Source organism: Thermobia domestica, chromosome 16, assembly GCF_964235325.1.
Source record: "Thermobia domestica chromosome 16, izTheDome1.hap1.1, whole genome shotgun sequence".
Lineage (NCBI taxonomy): Eukaryota > Metazoa > Arthropoda > Insecta > Zygentoma > Lepismatidae > Thermobia > Thermobia domestica.
Window position 1 is genome coordinate 44222107 of NC_137469.1, and position 19978 is coordinate 44242084.

The window sequence follows — 19978 nt, forward strand, 5'->3', positions numbered from 1 at the left end:
CTTGAAACTTTACAGACTGTGTATTGGTTTATAGATATATATGTATGTCTGCGGGTACAATTCCTTTAGTAAGTGAATAAGGGATAATCCCATCACGAATTTTCTAGTGGATGAAGAACGAAGTGAAAGGTACAGACAATGTTAACAGAAGGTCGAAGAGAGGAACCACTAAAGCCAACCTCATTGGAAACCGAATCGACAACTCTATTCACGCAATTTCCTAAGCCAAAGAGAAGCGGGGAGGAAAGGTGAAATGAAGGGGTGTACAACAGCAGCTGTAGAAGAGAGAGAGAGTGAGAGAATGTGACAGATGAAGAAGAGAACCAACAGTCCAACCCTGCGTTGAAGGTTTTGTGAAAATGTCCCAGTGGGAAGGGCGAAATACGCATACTGAATATTGCGTTTCGCGGTTCAGCTAAATTCACACTAACATTGAGTGAGACATGAACTGAATTCAATGCTTTAAGAACTCTCTCTCTCCAACACACACACACAAAAAACATCTACTGGTATTGCGTTACTACTGTGTGTCCAGTCTACCGAACACTATGGAGACTAGAAAACCCGTCAAGCTTCCCAAGCATTAGAATAACTCTTTCTCTGTTCGTCTCGGTCTCGTATGTATGTATTACTTGGACGTTTCACAAATTTACATGTTTCTCTCTTATTCCCCCTCTCTATCTAGCACCCATTCTCTCTCTGTGTGAGGCAATATCTGGTTTATTGTATTTCTGATTCGCGCTTCACGTTCTGTGGAATTTATCTTATACACATAAAGGATTTTGGTTGGGAGCATTTTCCAGTGAGAAACCGAAACTGCATACCATTGCTTTCTCGCTTAGTATATTCAGCCATACAAAATGCATATATATCTCTCTCATACTATCTTCCAAAACAAAATATCTTTTTGCTTATTATTACAAGTGAGTTCGATAGTGTGTGCGTGTGTCTGTGTCTGTGTGTGTGTTGGCAAAAGTGAATATTCAGTAAATTTTTCGCTAATATTCACGCAGCAAATGAACCAATTTTTCTTACGGGCATCTGAACAGGGTTCACGAAGGAAATATTGATATGAATGGTTATAGGAGGCTCACAATTTGCTGTGTTGAAAATGAAATAGTAATTTCGCAATAGTCTTTAATCAATTGGTATCACCCCTATGGCAATATGGAGACTGTAAAATAGTACACGCTTTTGGAACCACGGGGTGATTTAAATTTCATACTCAAACAACATACGTAACATCTGTCCATATTTCTTATAAATATTTAGTTTTGAACGCTTATGTACGTTTCTTGTCTTGTCTTGTTTTGCCTCTCAGATCTCTAGAAAGGGTAATGCAGTGATAAAGTGATACCTGCAATTTTAGCACTACCAAAAATATAGGTAAGTGTTGTACACATAACTTGCAATTACCAATGTAGGTCCAGGATAGGACTATAGTAGTGTAGGAAAGTTTGTGTATGAAGATTTGTTCTTCAGAAATGTTTAGTAGATGTTTTAGCATCCTACACCTGGTAAGTTTTCCGGGTATGACGTCATCAAATATGGCGGCTGCTTAATCACGAGGAAGTTTTTATCTCAACTAACATTGGACTGATTAACATGTAATTTCGTTCTTTTGTTTTTCAGAATTGCTTAGCAGGAGTTCTGGTACGATTATTTTTTGCTATAATGAACAGCAGACACATTTACCTGGGATGAATTATCAAAGATGGCGGCTTCCTAATCAGTAAAATGTTCATATGTCGGGTAGTATTGGACTAATTAACGTTCAATTTCTTTCTTTTTTACAGGATTGTTTAGCACGGGTCCTAGTAAGTATTTTTTTCTACTATGGTAAGTATTCAACACATTTTCCTGAGATGACATCATCCAAGATGGTGGATGCTCAATTACAAAAAATATTCATATTTGTGGTAATATTTTACTGACATTAGCCCATAACTTTGTTACAATTTTTCCATTACTATTAAACAAATGATTTTGTTACTAGTTTCAGTTTAGGTGAACTTCTGACAAATTTTCTACATTTATTTATTTATTTATTTATTTGCTATGAACACAACAGGCATAAGCCCAATTATAGTGTTGGTGTATTACATAATACATTTACAATAGTTTTCTTAAACATAGAGTTCATATTGCATATGTCAATTTCTTAAACATAGAGTTCATATTGCATATGTAAAATCGTACTAATTTTCTAATCCAGTAAACTATTTGTTCTATCAAATCTTATAACTAAAATATGTTGTAACACAATAATGAATTAGTAAAATATTACCTAGTTTGAGAAACATCGGGATGGTCCATTAATTCTCTGATCTAGATATAATGAATGTGGCCTTTCTTGTGCACACGAGTTCGGCTAGGCTTTCCGCCTCCATCCTTTCACACGGAACTGCTCAGTGTTTGAGCGTTAACCTCTGGTGCATGGGGTCTTGGGTTCGATCCCGGCTCTTGCCAAGTAAACTTTGTATTGGACAAAAAACGTGTGCGTGCGTTTTCTCATTTAATCCCACTTACTTCATTCCACCATTTCATTCATCTCTCATCATCACCGTCTCCTTTAGCCTAGCCGGCATAATCGTGAGACGTAAAACTTAAACATTTCATTTCTTTTTTCTCTCACGAAATTGAGTAATGCGTTGCAAGCAGAATGGTGTAATACTCAATTCTTACCATTCATAACCTATATGACTCTATTCCATGAAGCATTAAAGCTGTCATGAGAGCAAAAGGTGATCCAAACCAATATTAACCCTCTAACTGGTTATGACGTAGTACTACGTTATGGCATATGTGCAGTGGAAACGGCTACGACGTAGTACTACATCTTGACTATAAAGTCACTAATGTTCAGTGGCAATGACGAAGGTCTCTCTTGAAAACTTTTCTTCTTACATTTAAATAAGAAACAAATCAATAGATGGCTCTGAATGCCCAAATTGTGCAAACGACATTAGCTTTTGGAATAATAGATAGCAGATTGGGGTTGCTCGTAAGAAGATCATTACTGCTGCTGTAATAAGAGAAACAGAAACTACATTTCAAAATAGTGGCGAACCTCTTGGTGAGGGACGTCTTTGTAACTTTTTTTTTGTTTATCTATGTGCTATTTTTGTTTGTGTGAATTATACATAATTGTTTCATAGTTCTACAAAGTAAGAATGTACACACATGTAGAAAGAATAGGTGTGTGATGAAGAGACAATGCATAGACTGCTTGAAGATGACGGTTTAGATGACCATATGGATGGGTGATTCAATACAGATGATGAAAGTGAGCCAGAATTCAGAAAATGATTCAGAAAGTGAATATAGTGATCACGGTAATGACGGTTCGAACAGTATGACTTGAAGTTCCAAGTTTTGTGGCTACAGCGTATTAGTACGTCTACCACCTGAGAGTACACATTTCCATTAAAATGTGCCACTTAAAAGGGTTAATATGTCAAGTAGCATTTTTAGGTGCTTCCCTAAACTTAATAAGGATCTGTATATTTATTATATTAATTCCAGCAATATTAATTGCAGGATTGAAATGAATCTCCTTAATTTTCTTGAATTAAGAGTTATAGTATGTTCTTCACACTGATTGCCACATGGTTTCCAAGCGCAAACGAAATCGACAGAACGTATGGGCATTAATTTATATAGCACCCGTGGAAAAACTCAGGAAAATAACTGAATGGGTAACCTAAGGGCACATATATTTCATAAAATTCTGTTACTTTCTATACTTATCTAATATTGTGTCAAATCAATAATTGCATTAAGTAAAGAATGATTAGGTTAGTAAAGATCGATTTATTTGTTCCTCAACGTTTTTTCTCGCTATCACTAGGTAAAACTGGGACATGTCTTTTTTTTTTTTTTTTTTTTTTTTTTTTTGTCGTATATACCTTCAATTGGAATCGAACTGACGCTGCCACAATAATGGCAACAGCGCTAACTTTTAGCTACGTGTCAACTTAAAATGCACTAAGAAAAAAATGTATATGTGGCGTACGTAAAATCGTATGTTACATTTGTAAATCCTGTAGTTTTTAGGACTTAACGTACACCAAACGTATAACTGAAAACACATGTTTTTAATACTTTCCGTATAAGTGTTCCATCTGTACGTACTTACCGTATGAAACAATATAGACGGTCAGGATCTCACATACAAATGGATGTGTATAGGGTCTATAACATACAGCTGATGAAGGTAATATACATATATGTATGTAATATAGGGAAGACTGTTATATATCAGATATCCCGCAACGGCATGATGTAACATCTAAGGTAAGTGCCTATGTAGTATGTGGATAACGTATGATCCGTACTGATTTCTGTAGTAAGCAAGATGATCCGGTATATTTGTACAATATACCACTGTCCGGAGAACGGATTTTTGTCAGTGTGATAGTTAAGGATGTGCTATTTAAACTATAAATGACAGTGAAGTAGAGAATCTTTTAAACGAACAAATAGTTTTATTAGGAAGTTAGCTAGATGTAGAAATGTCCAAGCTCATAACGACTGCCGGAATTCGAAATCAAAAAGATTTAAACTAAATCTTTTCAAGTAAATCATACGAGGGAGGACCCAAAAGAAATCGGACTTTCATTCTAAAAAAAATAATTTGTTACATTTTTTTTTTTACAAAATTCTTTCAGTCTCCTTCAAAGTACTCTCCATTAAATGCGATTCATTTCTCCCATCTTCTTTCCCACTGTTTGAAGCACCTCTGGAACTCTGGAACTTTTATATCGTCCAATGCACTCTGCGAAGTTCTTTTTACAGCCTCCACACCATCAAAACATTTTCCTTTTAGATTTTGTTTAATTCTCGGAAAATGTCATCGTGCTGGTCAAAAAGTTTGGATTACTTTCAATCTGATTTTTCAAATCCTAGCTCAAATTCAGACGAATGATTTGATCCTGTGTGAGCAGGCGAGAAACAAACTTAGCGGCATGTCTCATTTGCAAACCCTCATGCTGGTACGAGCTCAAACTCATTCCTGCCTGTTTTGAAATATCATCGATCATGAAACGATGATCCTCGCTGATTTTGGGGCAGATTCGTTCGATGTTTTCGTCGTTTCGAAATGATGAAGAGAACCCAGAACGAGCATGATCTTCAACACTCATTTCACCACACTTAAAGCGCCCAAACTAATCCAAAAAATTGCGTGCCGTTCATAGTACCCTTCTTGAAAGCCTGTTGAAGCATTTGGTAAGTTTTCGTTTCCGATTTTCCAAGTAGGAAGCAAACACACTCCTTGTTCCTTTGAATCTGTCATAAGGATTTCGCAGGCGGCAAACGAGAAACGTTGAGAAAAACAATAATACGATCAAACGTTAACCTTCTACGCAGACGCCGCTTGGCCAACTGATCTGGGAAGGTCTCTACTAGATCCACCTAGCAGGAGAACTCTCTACTACGCCTCGAAACGACAGCGCTCTTTCAATCCGATTTATTTTGGATCCCCCCTCGTATTAACGTCGATGAATGGAAGTCGAGCCGGTTACAAGTCAGCCTTAGATTCATTTTGATTTGATTTAGTTTAAGTTCAGCGTCCCTTACAGCAGCGAGAGTACATAAGACATGAACCTACAATTTAACGTAAGATCCGAAACACATGTGCTCCCTCTAGGAATCGAACTTGGTGCTCTGAGTACGTTGACTAGGTAGCCACAATGGAGCTCTGAATTTTTAGATCAAACTCTACTGAAATCAGAAAAAGTAAGACCAAATGCTAGCATTTTCGAAGATGATTAGTTGCTACGAACATGGGCAACCACAATTTTCATTGATGTCAGCGGAGCAAATATGCCTTCAACATTGGGAGGGTAAGACCGTCCCCATAATCTTTGTTCAATTTGACTGGTAGTAACCTGTTCATGTCACATAGTGACATCTTTGGAAAAATAATGTATTAATTTCAACTGTCTAGCTGCGTCAGTTTATTAAGGAAGTCATTTGAACCTGACCCAGTGCGTTGAGCTTTTATACTGGATGGCAGTACTACAGTTCACAAAGTTGTTGTTGCCAAGGTCACAGTGCTAACTATGAGCTGTATGCTGGCGGCTGAATCTAATCGAAGCCACAGTCTTTCACTTGTAACCTTTGCAACAACAGCCGTGTGGACCTGAACATAGGCATGCAACGTGCGAGCTCGACACATGGTATCTGATTCAAATTATTTTCTCTAACGAAGTGACGGAGCTAGATACATTAAATTAATATATTATTTTTTTCATACATGCCACTATGTGCCACTTTTGTAAATACCATCGTAACGAAATACTAATTAAATTTAAGATTTGAATTATGGCAGTGATCAAACCATTCTGCTCCTAGCTATACTTGATTTCTGTATTGCAAGAAGTTCGATATAACGCCGAACAAATTGTTATATTTAATTTTTAGAATCTTCCAATTGAAATAGTAGCAGAAACTGTCACCTCGTATCTAGCATTGCCAAAACAGCTATCTGTCATACTATTCAGATATGCAACTCCGACATAGCTTGAATCTACTGTATCCTGTTAATAATAGACATCCTGAGGAATTTAGTATTATTGTAGATGGTATCTTTTACCACAGAAAAACAGAAAAGCAACATTTCAGCTAGAAAAGACAAGTCTAAACCCCTACTCACACGCCCACAGTACACTATGCATAATCACAAGTTAAGGGTGGGGAACAGTTTTCAAACGAAGCATATACCTATATATATATATATATATATGGACTGTGTGTGTAGTGAGGATGAAAGAAGGACTCTTGCTCGCAACGTTTTCAGTTCATTAATGAAATTCTATGAGAGCCTCGCAGTTCTATGGTTCTTCACGCTAGCCAAACAAAGTGAAGTTGGGAAAATTATTATTAGCAGGGGAGGGAGGTGAGGAGAAATCCCGTGTCTCTGGAATGGAATGTTTTGGTTCTTCGGATCTCGCTTGGCTTATCTACGAGCCCAGGCCAACCGCCGAAAAACTGATAATGGCCGAATTAGGAGCCCGTTTTCTCATTTCCTCTCTCTTCTGTCTCTTCGTTCTTAACATTTCTCCGTTTAGCTTTCTCACACACATTGTCTTCCTTTCTCAAACAGTTATCTCACACACTCTGCCTTTCGTATGTATATGTATTTCTCTCTCGGTGTATTCTCTTTAGATGTTTATGCTGGTGAAATTTGTCCATGTTTTTTGAGGGGGAAAAACTTTGCCGGTTTCCAGTTTGCTGTTTTCTCTTCTCTGTGTAGCTCGTGAACCTTTGTGTGATTCTCACACAGAAGATATTGCTCTTGTGTCTATGTATGTGTGGTTTTCCAATATCGCAAACCACACATTTGGTATAGTTCCAAAGTGTTTCGGAAACGCATCTTCTATATTTGGTCTAAACAAACACCCATAAAAATCGTAAAGTACTGAAAAATTATTGGTGGTGCACTATTAGAAATAACCACAAGAGCTTCTTTTGAATGTAAGCACTAAGACACAGCTTATGAAAATCGTAATAAGGTTTGGCTTAGTTATAGATTACACATTCCAATGCTAGTACTAAAAAGTAACTTCCAAAGTGTGAACTAAAATATCTCTTTAATGAGATCTTATTATTTTTATTTTCGTTGGCCTCAGTTCTTCGCTTAACACTTCAACTTTTTGAAGAATTTAATGAAAACCTGCAGAAGGAACTAGACCTCGAGGCCGGAACTAGGCCTCGAAAGTGAGAGCACCGATCCTGGGGGGGCGTGCCCCCCTTCCAAATTCATGTGGTCCCCCACATTGTATCTATGAATATATAATATTTGGCATAATTTCAATGTAATTTGTCTTAAAATCCTCATATATGCTTTCTGCATCTGAATGGGCCCCCCAAATTTACAGAGAAATCCGCGCCCTTGCTCGAAAGTCAATGACCATATGTAGCATACTCATTAATGGAACATATAATAATTGGATTTTTTAACGAACATTAAATAACAAGAAAAATAATTCTAAAAACAACTACTATATTGTTATTAGTAGATGTCTTACTTTAAGATAACAATCTGTTTGAAAGAATTTAAAACGAAATAATTACTATATTATTTTACTTAAAATAAATTTTATTTATAATCTACTCACTATATTATCTTAAACAAAGACGTAAAAGATTAGCAGGTTAACTCTTCATATACAAACAACATAATTAACCGTAAAGAGTTATACAATAAGGTATTAAACAAAAAAATATTAATGACGAAATCACACTTTTAGTTTTGTGAGGTCATCGCTACTTCTTGACGTCATTAGCTTTCATGTAACACACCCGCTGCCGAAAATGAGCTTATTTTCGCTGTCTTTCGCCACACACACACACACACACACACTTACTTTTCGCTTCGGCGATGCATAATAAACCCCCGTCCCGTATATTGCCGTTAATTTAGTTGACGTTGATAGATTATACAGACGTTTCGCGTTCCAAACCATCAGCGGTGATTCGGTTTTAATGCATGGCCAACTCGGTTATTTGACGCTACAACTTCTGTTTTCTCTCCTTCCAACTTCTGTTTTCTCTCCATTTTGCGAGGCTTTCGCAACCCTCCCTTTTATACTTTTCTTCTCGCCTCATTCACTTTAACTAGCAACATTCCTCATTTATGGCAGCCAATTTCTCTACTTTTTAATCGCTTTTTAATGCGTAGAATGCTGAAGCTTGAGAACTTCTGTTAATTGACATTGCTAGGTCGTAGACCAACAAGGTTAATACCCAAATCTCGATCATGTTGCTTGATAAGTTTCCAGTGGGGAATGAATTTATATTGTGTATTTACCCAAATACAGACACAACATTTTTATAGTGGCAAGCATTCTGAACTAACTACTTGTCTAATGTAGCCTCGTATTTGCTGAATAATGTAGCTATCTATAAATAGAGACTAAAGTAAGATTCTTTGTCTCCTGGGGCATGTCAAAATTCCACCTCAAATGGAAGAGATTTAGTTTTCTAACACAATGAGAAAAGAGTTGTAGGTGGCGTATTTAGAAAGATAGATTACATGCGTAATTCCTGTAGTTTTTGGACTTAACGTACAGAAGACGTATAACTGAAAACGCATGTTTTATAATACTTTCTGTATAAGTGTACCATCTATATGTACTTCCCGTATGAAACAATGAAGGCGGTCAGGATCTCACATACAAATGGACGTATATAACATATAGCCAGGGCCGGATTTCCCAATAATACATGGGCGCAAGCTCCTAGGGGGCGCACGGCCGAGAGAAAATTTTTTTAAAAAAATCTAGAAATAAAAATAAATAGCCATAACTTAACATATTTTTTGAATTGATTTTTAAAAATCAGGCTAATAAAGCATTCTGATTTTGAAGTTCATTGGAACAAATTATTGTTGGTAAAGTTAAACTATTTTTCAACATTATGCATCAACTTCGTTACAACATTGATCTCAAACACGGGAGAACTGGCTGTATTTTTTAAGTAAAGCTTTTAGGAAAGTAACTTTAACCAGACTAGGGGGCGGAAAAAAATATTGGGCCTAGGGGCGCCAAAATGCTAACTCCGGCCCTGCATATAGCTGACGAAGGTAACATAAATATATGCATGTGATATACGAAAAAATGTTAGATGTCAGACATCCTGCAATGGCATGATGTAACATCTAAGAGCAGTGGCTATGTAGCATACGGATATCGTATGCTCCGTACTGATTTCTATAGTAAACAAGAGGATACCGTATATTTGTACAATATACCGCTGTCCGGAGAACGGACTTTTCTCTGTGCAGCTCTTTAAATTTCTCTTACATTTACTTTAATCCACAAAATATAATTTCTAAGATAATTTTCCAGTTTAAATGTGTTTTGTTAAGATGTGTCCAATCTAATTGACCTTCCTAGGAAGAATGATGACTTAAAGCATCCTCTTCTCTCCTATCCGTTTTAAACATATTTATTTGTTATTCTCTCCGTCCACTTTATTTTCTCTAAAATTCCTTTAACATCACGTTTCGAAACGTTCTAAACATTTCTTCTCTAACTCTGACTTGTAGGGTGGGGCCGCGGTGGCTCAGTGGTAGAGCGTTCACCTCTGGTGGTAGGGGTCTCGGGTTCAAACCCTGCTCCCACCAAGTGAATTTTGTGGTGGACAAACACCGTGTGCGTGGGTTTTCTCGAGGTTCTCCCACTTTCTTCATACCACCATTTCATTCATTACTCATTATCACCGTCTCCTTTAGCCTAACCGGCATAACCGTGGGACGTAAAACTCAAAATTTCATTTCATTTTCTGATTTGGAGGGTCTGGAATTATTACAATGGGTTGTTCATATTAAAAATTCCTTCAAGATTTGAGAAAGGAGATTTGGTATTTGGACTTTTCATTTAAATGATTATACAAATATTTCAGTGTTTTTAATAGTTGACATAGATGGAAAGACAACTATTTGAAGGTGATTCAATAGGCTAAAAGGTGCTAGTATGAGATGTTGAAATTTTGTGCGAAACTTCGAGTTGAGACGAATTCAACAACAAGAATAGCAGAAGCAGGATCGGGAAATATTGCCCGAAGTAGCATGTAGGAACATTTTTAATATAATAAATTTCATATATAATGTAATAAATATAATAAAGGAAGTAAGTTTGATTGAAAATGAGGTAATTTTGATTGCAGTAGTATACTAGTAGTGCTAATAATAAATGAAAATGTGTATTCGTGGTAGTAGTAGTAATAGTAGTAGTAGTAGTAGAAGAAGAAGAAGAGTACAATCGGAATTCCTTACTTTTTATTTCAAAATTTATTTAGAATAAATTATATTTATGTGAATAAACTGCACCATTTTTTAAAACGTAAAGAAGCACAATAAGTTTCTCTTTCGATATTTCATACAAGTATATTCATTCAAACAGCGTTATTTAGCTTGTAATAAGAAAAACGTTAATGAATTCTTTGATGTATCCAATTGACAATTAACTTCATTCTCTCTTTTTATATGGGAGGATTACCCTGATCTCTTTTTTGTTTTGTGTCAAAAGAGGATACATTGAATATTGGATATATATATATATATATATATATATATATATATATATATCAGCACACAATCAAACAAAGTTTACCACTATTGTTTCTTTTGCAGTACCATGATGAATTACTGACCATTCAAACGAAGATAGACTGTAGAGGGAGAAAGGACGCTGGGGGAGAATTGAAACGAGGGGGGTCAATGTGGGGGTAAATCGGAAAGAGGAGGGGGAGATTGAGAAAAAAAGAGAAATATGTTTAAAAAAATAAGTGAAATAATAGTGATGGTTTGGGAGATTGTGGTTTTGAGAATGTGAAGGTTAACAATAACTAGTAAATTTAGTGAGTGCGGTGCTTGCGGGGGGGAGGAGAGGGGAGGAGTTGTTAGGAAGACATGAAATCGACGAACGAAACTACTTGTTTTATTGGTTGAATGGTTTTAATTCGTTTGTTTGTCTCCTTTTATTTATTTTTTTTTTTAACTGACTGAATTTAAACCACTACTTAGACCTTGGAGCTAATTTATCTTCTTAAACAATGAAGCGAAGTGTTAAGAAGAAGATAAATGGGACAAACAAACAAACAAACAAAAAAGGTTCTGTTTCTAGTTGATTATGAACACCATAATGGCCTTGTATATTAGCTCAGCATAGAGGTTAAAAAGAATAATATGAATGAAGTCAGAAAGCTAAAAGCTATAAATTTTCAAAAGAAATGCTTCTATCTCTTCTGTGAAGGGAAATGCAATCAAAGATTATTAACGGTTGACTAATAGTAATTGAAATGTAATGTTTAGCGTCCCACGTATATATATTGTTTATACTGAATGAGGCGGATGCTTAATAAAAGGTGGTGGGTTATGGAATAATTCGTGGAGTGATAATGTTGGAGGAAAAGGAAGAACTCATAGAACTATGTTGTTCACCATAAGCCAATTTGATCTGGGATTGAACTAAAGGTCCTCTAGAATTAGAAGTGAGCGCTGTACTTTAAAAAAAAATCGATCTTACTACACTTGTCTGCTTGGTTTTCTAACTAAACTTAAGCACATGTCCACTTAAACGAATACGTCCGAAATACAAATACAGGAATACGAATGGTTAAAAATGCCTATGCTCTTCAGAAAGACTCAAACTCCCAATTTTCTGGTGGGAGCCCAAGTACTTCAGATCTCATGTTAAGCAGTAAGTTCACGTGTGATATAGTGTCTCTGAGAGGGTGTGCTAAACTCCAAATGAAGCAAACGATCAATCGAGTCTCCAAATTATTTAGATTCACAACATAACATATAATGATTAACTACTGATTTATTAGGTTTTTTTGCAATTGATTCAGCATGTAAAAAATAAGTTTCATCTCCTCCGTTAAGCCTATATTCAAAACGGGAGTGATTCAATTTAACCAGTTCCGTTTCAACATTTATAATCATAGACCGGAAACGATAACAAACAGAGAGAAGCTGTTTCTTGCAAATGATTCATGTTTCAAGACAACAAGTCACGGTTATCCACAACACTCTTGCGAAACGGCAAATGATTCAAATTTACTATTACTTCCGGTTTCAATATTGATGTCCGTAGAGTAAGAACTGTAAAAGATATCGAGAATCAGTTTCTTTTTGGAATCGATTCAGCGTTCCAAGAATGAGTTTCATCTCCTCCGTTATACCTCTATTGAAAACGGGAGTGATTTAAATAATTACTAACCGGTTTCAACGTTCATCGTTGTAGAACGAAAACTTTAACAAATAGCTAGAAACTGTTTCTTGCAAACGATCAAAACAACAAATCTTGCTTATCCACAACAGTCTAGCAAAATGGGAAGTGCGTCAAACTTGCTATTACTTCCAGCTTCAACACTGACCTCAGTAGAATAATAACGGTAAAATATAAAAAGAAATGTTTTTTTTAAAAAAAAAAAAAAAACAACAATTCAGCGTTTGAAGAGTAAGTTTCATCTCCTCCGTTATCCCTCTATTCAAAATGGGAATGATTCAAATTAAACAATTTCCGGTTTAACGTTTAATACCACAGAACGAAACTGGAACAGACTACGCAGTAAGATATAAAATTGTGTTGTTAGTACACCCGTCAGTCCTTAACTTCGCACGATAACGGATGCGAGTTTTTGAATTTTTTCTTTTTTTTAATAGCTAGCTAGAGTGATCATGCCGGGGTGGAGTTCGTTAACGAAGTCAAACCATCAATATCTTAACGACTAACTGTAAATTTAACTATGACTAATATAGCCCGTGTACTCAAATTTCTGAATTTTGTTTCCTGCTATAGATAGCCAGAGTGATTATCTTGGCCGAGTTCAATAATGGAGTCAATCCGTTAACATCCTAAAGGATAAGACTGACTTACGCTTCTCCGTTAGTATACAGGGTAACTCTTGAACGAAAGTGAATTGTTGAATTGTGCTTTTTGCATTAGATAGCTAAAATGATTATCTCAACTGAGTTCGTTAACGGAGTCAATCCGTTAATATCTTAACGAGTAACAGAAACTTTAACTTTGGCTATACATAGCTCGTACATGTACTCGAATTCTTGAATTTTGTTTCCAGCAATAGATTGTTAAAGTAATTATCTCGGGTTCCATTCATTAACATCTTGTAAGGTATGATTACGTTTTAAACTAATAGCCAACTAATGCAAAAATCTAGTATTTTGCAAATATCGATACGAAGACATTGTTTGAAATAATCAGTGATATCACAAGGTTCACAATGTTACCAACCCAATAAAAAGTTTTATTTTTTTTTAAATGAGACTACATCAAGTTATTATGTATTCAAAATCTACATATAAATTTAAATTTTACAATAGCACACTTGTTATGCAGTGTCAGAAACTAAGAACGCTTAGGTATCAGAAGCATCGAAAAACAACCAAATTTTGAACGATTCTACAGCAAGAATAACGTAAGTGACACTTACGAGGTAATACACATCCAGAGTACTTTAAAATCTAATACAACGGTTATCATAATGATGTATTTGGAACAAATAGATACAAAGTCAGAAGAAACTTGAAATTTAATTGTTTACGAAGAAATTTATTACGAAAAAGTGTTTGGATAAATATTACATTCAATAACGTACATGGTTTTCTATGTATATAAAGATCATAATGCCGCTTACAACAACTTGATATCTCAAACCAATGGCAAAATTTTATATAGTGCTTAAAATGTCATATTTGTGGAATCTTTCTAAAACAATTTGTAGTTTACTTTGCTTCTATAATATTACATCATTCTCTTTTGGTATTCGTAATTACAATATGTTCCCGAAATTACTTAATTTTAAGCTATTTTGAGAACTTTAACACTTTTCAAGGTTTGTGACACTGTAGTGTCTTTAGTTTGCAACACTTAAGTTTTTACTTTAACATGCATATTTCAATGTGTAGTAACTTGACACCGTGCTATTTAAGAAATACAATTGTGTTGAGTTGGCAGCACTGTTAACTTTGTAGTAATACCTCAGGGTATGTCAAACAATGTCCGCCTGCCGATATTTGCATAATATAAGATTTCGTTGTTTGGTTAATTAGTTTACAAGTCACAAGGGCGGATCTAGATAAATGGTCCAATCTATACACATACACTTAAATATAACATCGTGGCCCTTCGTAGCGTAGCCGCTAACTCTCTCGAATTTGGTACGAGTGGTACTGGGTTCGATTCCCGGTGGGAACACTCGGTCGAAAGAGTGTAAGAGCTTTGTCAAGTGAGCCATCTTTAGTGATAGTTTCTTGGGTTTTCCTCATTCACCCCAGGCAATTTCCGGGATGGTACCTAACATATAGATCCCAGACTTCTTCCATCCTTCCCCAATCCTTTCTTCCTTCCCTTTCCTCGGATAGTGTGATCGCCGAGAGATGTCATCTCTCAAACATGACGAACTAACAGAGTAATAGATGCTGAAAGGCCAGGAATCCTATTCCGAAATATAACATGAAAAGCATGGTTTGAAATTGAACTACATCTTTCAATGGTAAAATATCCTTTGAGTATAAGATTGCAAAAGACAATTTTACATCCTCCCCTTGGTTCACAAACTTAAAGATTTCATTTTCATTGGTAGGTTACATTAGAATAACAATTACGATTTTAAAAAAAGAAATTAAAAAAATGAAATCTCTGTAAATACCCGTTCGTTAAGGGACTCCTCACCCGAGTAGGAAGAAAAGGAAATTAAATCATTGAGTTTTACGTCCCAAGTTTATGCCGTGTGGGCTAAATGAGACGATGATGATAAGAAATGAACAAAATGGTAGAATGAAGAAAGTGGGAGGAAACAGGAGAACTCTAGAAAACCCACGCACAGGGTCTTTGTACACCACAAAGTTCGCTTGGCGCGAGCTAGGATAGAACCAAGTGTAACACAACGTGCAGAATGGGGGGTTGCGTAGCTTGAGAGGGCTAAAGCAACTGGGCAATGGTAGAGCAAATGTATAACAAATAAAAGAACGGTTTCAAATTAGAAAATGGTAGCTTAAGGTGCTTGAAGGGATAGATGGTAGAGCAAGGGAATAGCAACTAAGATTCAGTCTCACCCACACTAACAAGATGAGCAGGCCGGTGTCTGGTCCTTCTGAGGATGGTCTGAAGTTCTTCGGTAAGCCAAGTGGATCTTCGGTGAAGTAGTACTGCAGTTAAGTTACCATCGACTGGTCTCCTCTCAGCAAGTCGATCCGCCAAAATGACCGGGCTCAAAACTGACCAAGATCAAGCTTTCTCAAGTCTATTTGTTCCGACTGCCTCTCTGACGTCATGCGGAAGAAAAGATCGAAATTTCCACGCAGTCATGGCCCCGTTCATTACCCCAGATAGACACAATTCGAGTGCACCTGCACTCCTATCGATGACACAGCGTGACTTCTCCAAAGTCCGTTCCGGGATGCAAACGTCGTCGAGAATTTCTTGTACCAAAGCAGGAAGGAAAGAACTTTTTCCTGACGACACATACTTACTCTGTAGAGATGCTTCCTAGTTGTGTCACAGACCCTGGGTAAATGTTCGGAGCGTCCATTGAACGACAATAAGGCATGACTATGAGAGTCCAGTGGAAACAAACTTATTGAGAAAGCAGCTGATCAAACCAGAAGTACGGAAAATAGCAAACGCGGATGAGACTGTTAAAGGTTAAGGTTCTGAAGGTTGCTACCACTGTTTATTACACAAAATACATACAAGGAGCTTCCTTGTAGTAAGCAAACAGTTTTCAATTTTAATGACTGAAGCTGATATCGGGCGACGTGGTCTGATGTTGTTGACATCTGCCAGGCGACGAACTCCCAAGGGCGATGACTGCAGCATTACCAAAGAATAGATGAAATCTCGGGAAGGCTGGTGGACAGGCCTTCATATCCCGTTACACAAGGATCCCAAATACCAGAGGTAAAAAAGCTCTACCTCTGAGTCACCGCGGCCTCAGCACCACAGTGCGTACAAATAGAAGATGGGCTATGGGCATATTTCATTATCCTTCTTCCGTATGGGTTTCGTTTTTCACACTGGAACCTCGAACAGACCATATCATCATTCAGGAGTAATTGCAGATTGATTAAAGGGGGTAAGGAGGGTATTTCTGTACAAGGAGAGTGCCTGCTCAATCCACTATTCATTCTGATATTCATGAGTTCTGTGAGTATAGTACTTCAGCAAAATAAAGAAAATTTAATATAAAAGTTAACATATATATATATATATATATATATATATATATATATATATATATATATATATATATATATATATAAAGACATGTTCAAAAAGTAGCCTATATTAATACACCTACTTAATATTTCTAGCAAATAACCGTGTTTTCTTTTCCTTACCTCGCTAGTGTTCTAAAACATCATTTGTTTCGCCGAAAATGTGCTTCAAAAGTAAAACAGGAGGACGGAGTAGCAAACAGAAAAAACATAGGCTTCTTTATTGGCACATTTTCTGCTCCATAACTACCCATTCAGGAGATCAATTTATGGCCAATCTAAACAGCGTGTAAGAGCTTGCTTTCTTGTAATGTGTGGTTTCAAAATGGAATTGAAGGAAGAGGAGTAGTGCTTGATACCCAAACATGTATAGGGAAATAGTAAAACATGCATTATATATATATATATATATATATATATATATATATATATATATATATATATATATATATATATATATAGTGTTTACATACGGTAATGAGAAAAAAGAGGTAGCTCAGGCTATTAGCAGCTCAAAAACCATTATTTGAGGGTTTATTGATCAAGTTTATGATGCCGAAAGAATATAGAAATCCACATAAAAAAAGAACATCCTATTGTTGTTCTGATGAGTTAAATCCTATCAACGATAATACGTGTAGTCATGTTCTTTCTGGGAAGGAAAAAAAGAAAGAAAGAAAGAAAGAAAAGTAATTTATTTGTTTTTATGTGATTTCTTATCAACCACTTAAGGCTAATGTATTTTTACAGTTATTTGCCTATAAAAATGTTAATGGTATATAATAAATTCTATTTCACTTTATTCGCGCTACAATAGTGTAGGTTCATATCCTGCTGAGAGTACAACGTCGAGTAGTGGTTCCGATGTCATTTTAGTACTAAGGCTCTTCCTTCATGATCACTATATTGCATTAGGACGTAAAATAAAATAAAACAAGGTGATAGGGCTTATATTTTCAAACTACTAAGAAATGTGATATTTGCACAAGTGTATTTATAATATCGCATGGAAAGTTTGTTACTCTTCCCTTTGTTGAGTCCTTATACAGTGTTCAGTATCAAAACTTTGTTTTACTAGGGTCGCCATGTTGCTCTAGCAACAGTTTCTACCTTCACAATTTCTGATGTGTGAAGTTCATTGTAATACAATAAGCCCGTACGCATTGGGATGCTTTTCAGAGAATCCAGACCCTTGTACAGATAGCGCAGGACGGAGTTAACGGATGTTTTTTTTCGTATAATTATGATAGAATTAAAATGTTGCTTGATATGACAATAAACTTACGATGATATGACCAAAGTCGACATTTATATTAATAAGCAAAAAAAAAAAAAAAAGAAAGAAACAATACAATTGAAGACAGTTTTCGTATATTCGTTTTATGCGCAAACTTCATAATCCATAGTAATTGGCAGCACGTACAAAGCCATATACAGTTAAGTATCGTACAATAATGTAATGCAAAGCCAACACAAGATCAAGAGCACCACTAGCATCAATTAGCAGCAAAGCATAATCTTTAAATAAACTGGGGGCATTTATTCCGAAGTTGGGCGTCCGCTTTCGCCACGATTTTTTGCTGTTATCTCCTTTCCACACCTTCTGCAATTTGTTAACTAGGTTCATTAATCCGTGCTTTTCATAAACTTTTAGAAGATTTTTGCTCGTTATCAACGTATTGCTTCACAAATGTTAAAACTGTTAGTTCACTGCCCTTGTACATTCGCCATGTTGATAACATAAATGCTCGGTTCTTTCCCACAATGCAACTGTTCGGTTACCTTGCGCCAAGTAGTTCCCTCCGCTCGCCGTATAGTTCCATGTTTATAGCCGCTTATATATAACAAATAAACAGATTTCTCAATACTCCTATATATTATCAAGTACACAAACGATCAAATTATGCGTATCTTTCCTGTAAACTTTAAAAATTTTGCTGGAAACGGATGCCCAACTTTGGAACTTAACCCAAACTGGGTCAGAACAGTCAGTAATACATCTATCACTATTATAATTCATTTCACTGTATTCATAAACTAATTATCTTCGTCGTATATGTATACATGTTCTCAATTATTTTACCATAACTTATATGAGCCCTCTTCCCCGTGGTAAGGAGGCTTTAGTATAAGTAGTAGTAGTAGTAGTAGTAGTAGTAGTAGTAGTAGCAGTAGTAGTGGTAGTAGTAGTAGTAGTAGAAGTAGTAGTGGTGGTAGTTAGTAGCAATACTAGTAGTACTAATAGTAGGAACGGGTTAGAAGCCCCGCAGGGGTTGGTTGGGTTCTGTTCTTGATATAAGTAGTAGTAGTAGACGGAGTAGTAGTAATAGTAGTAGCAATAGTAGTAGTAGTAGTAGTAGTAGTAATAGTAGTGTAGTAGTAGTAGTAGTAGTAGTAGTAGCAGCAGTAGTGGTAGTAGTAGTAGTAGTAGTAGTAGCAGTAATAGCAGTAGTAGTAGTAGTAGTGACTCTTCCAGTTCCGGTGACAAAGAACTGGGGGGAGCGGGCTATACACAAGCCATACATAATGTCCTACGTATACTATGCTGTTACCATAAATAGTATTCCAGATCTTTTGACTACGTTCGATTCTTCATTTAAGAGACTGCTTTTACACATACACAACTACTATGGGTAGGTCTACGTCTGTACATTGTTTCAGTTGTTTCATATTCCATTCTAACTTGACATTAACAAAATTATACGACAGTAGCATATATTTCATAATTATTTAGCTGTTATTCAAGAATTACCTACTTTTGGCATAGTGACAAGCGACGTAAGAGAGTTTTAGGGACAATGACTTTTAGCACGACATTTGCTGTTACGGGTTAAATTCCAAAGTTGGGCGTCCGTTTCCAGCAAAATTTTTAAAATTTACAGTAAAGATATAGATAGTTTGATCATTTGTGTGCTTGATAATATATAAGAGTCTCGAAAAATCTATTTATTTGTTATATATAAGCGACTATAAACATGGGACTATACGGCGAGCGGAGGGAACTACTTGGCGCAAGGTAACCGAACAGTTGCATTGTGGGAAAGAACCGAGCATTTATGTTATCAACATGGCGAATGTACAAGGGCAATGATACTTCAGTTTTAACATTTGTGAAGCAATACGTTGATAACGAGTAAAATCTTTTAAAAGTTTGTGAAGAGCACGGATTAATGAACCTAATAACAAATTGCAGAAAGTGTGCAAAGGAGATAACAGCGAAAAAACGTG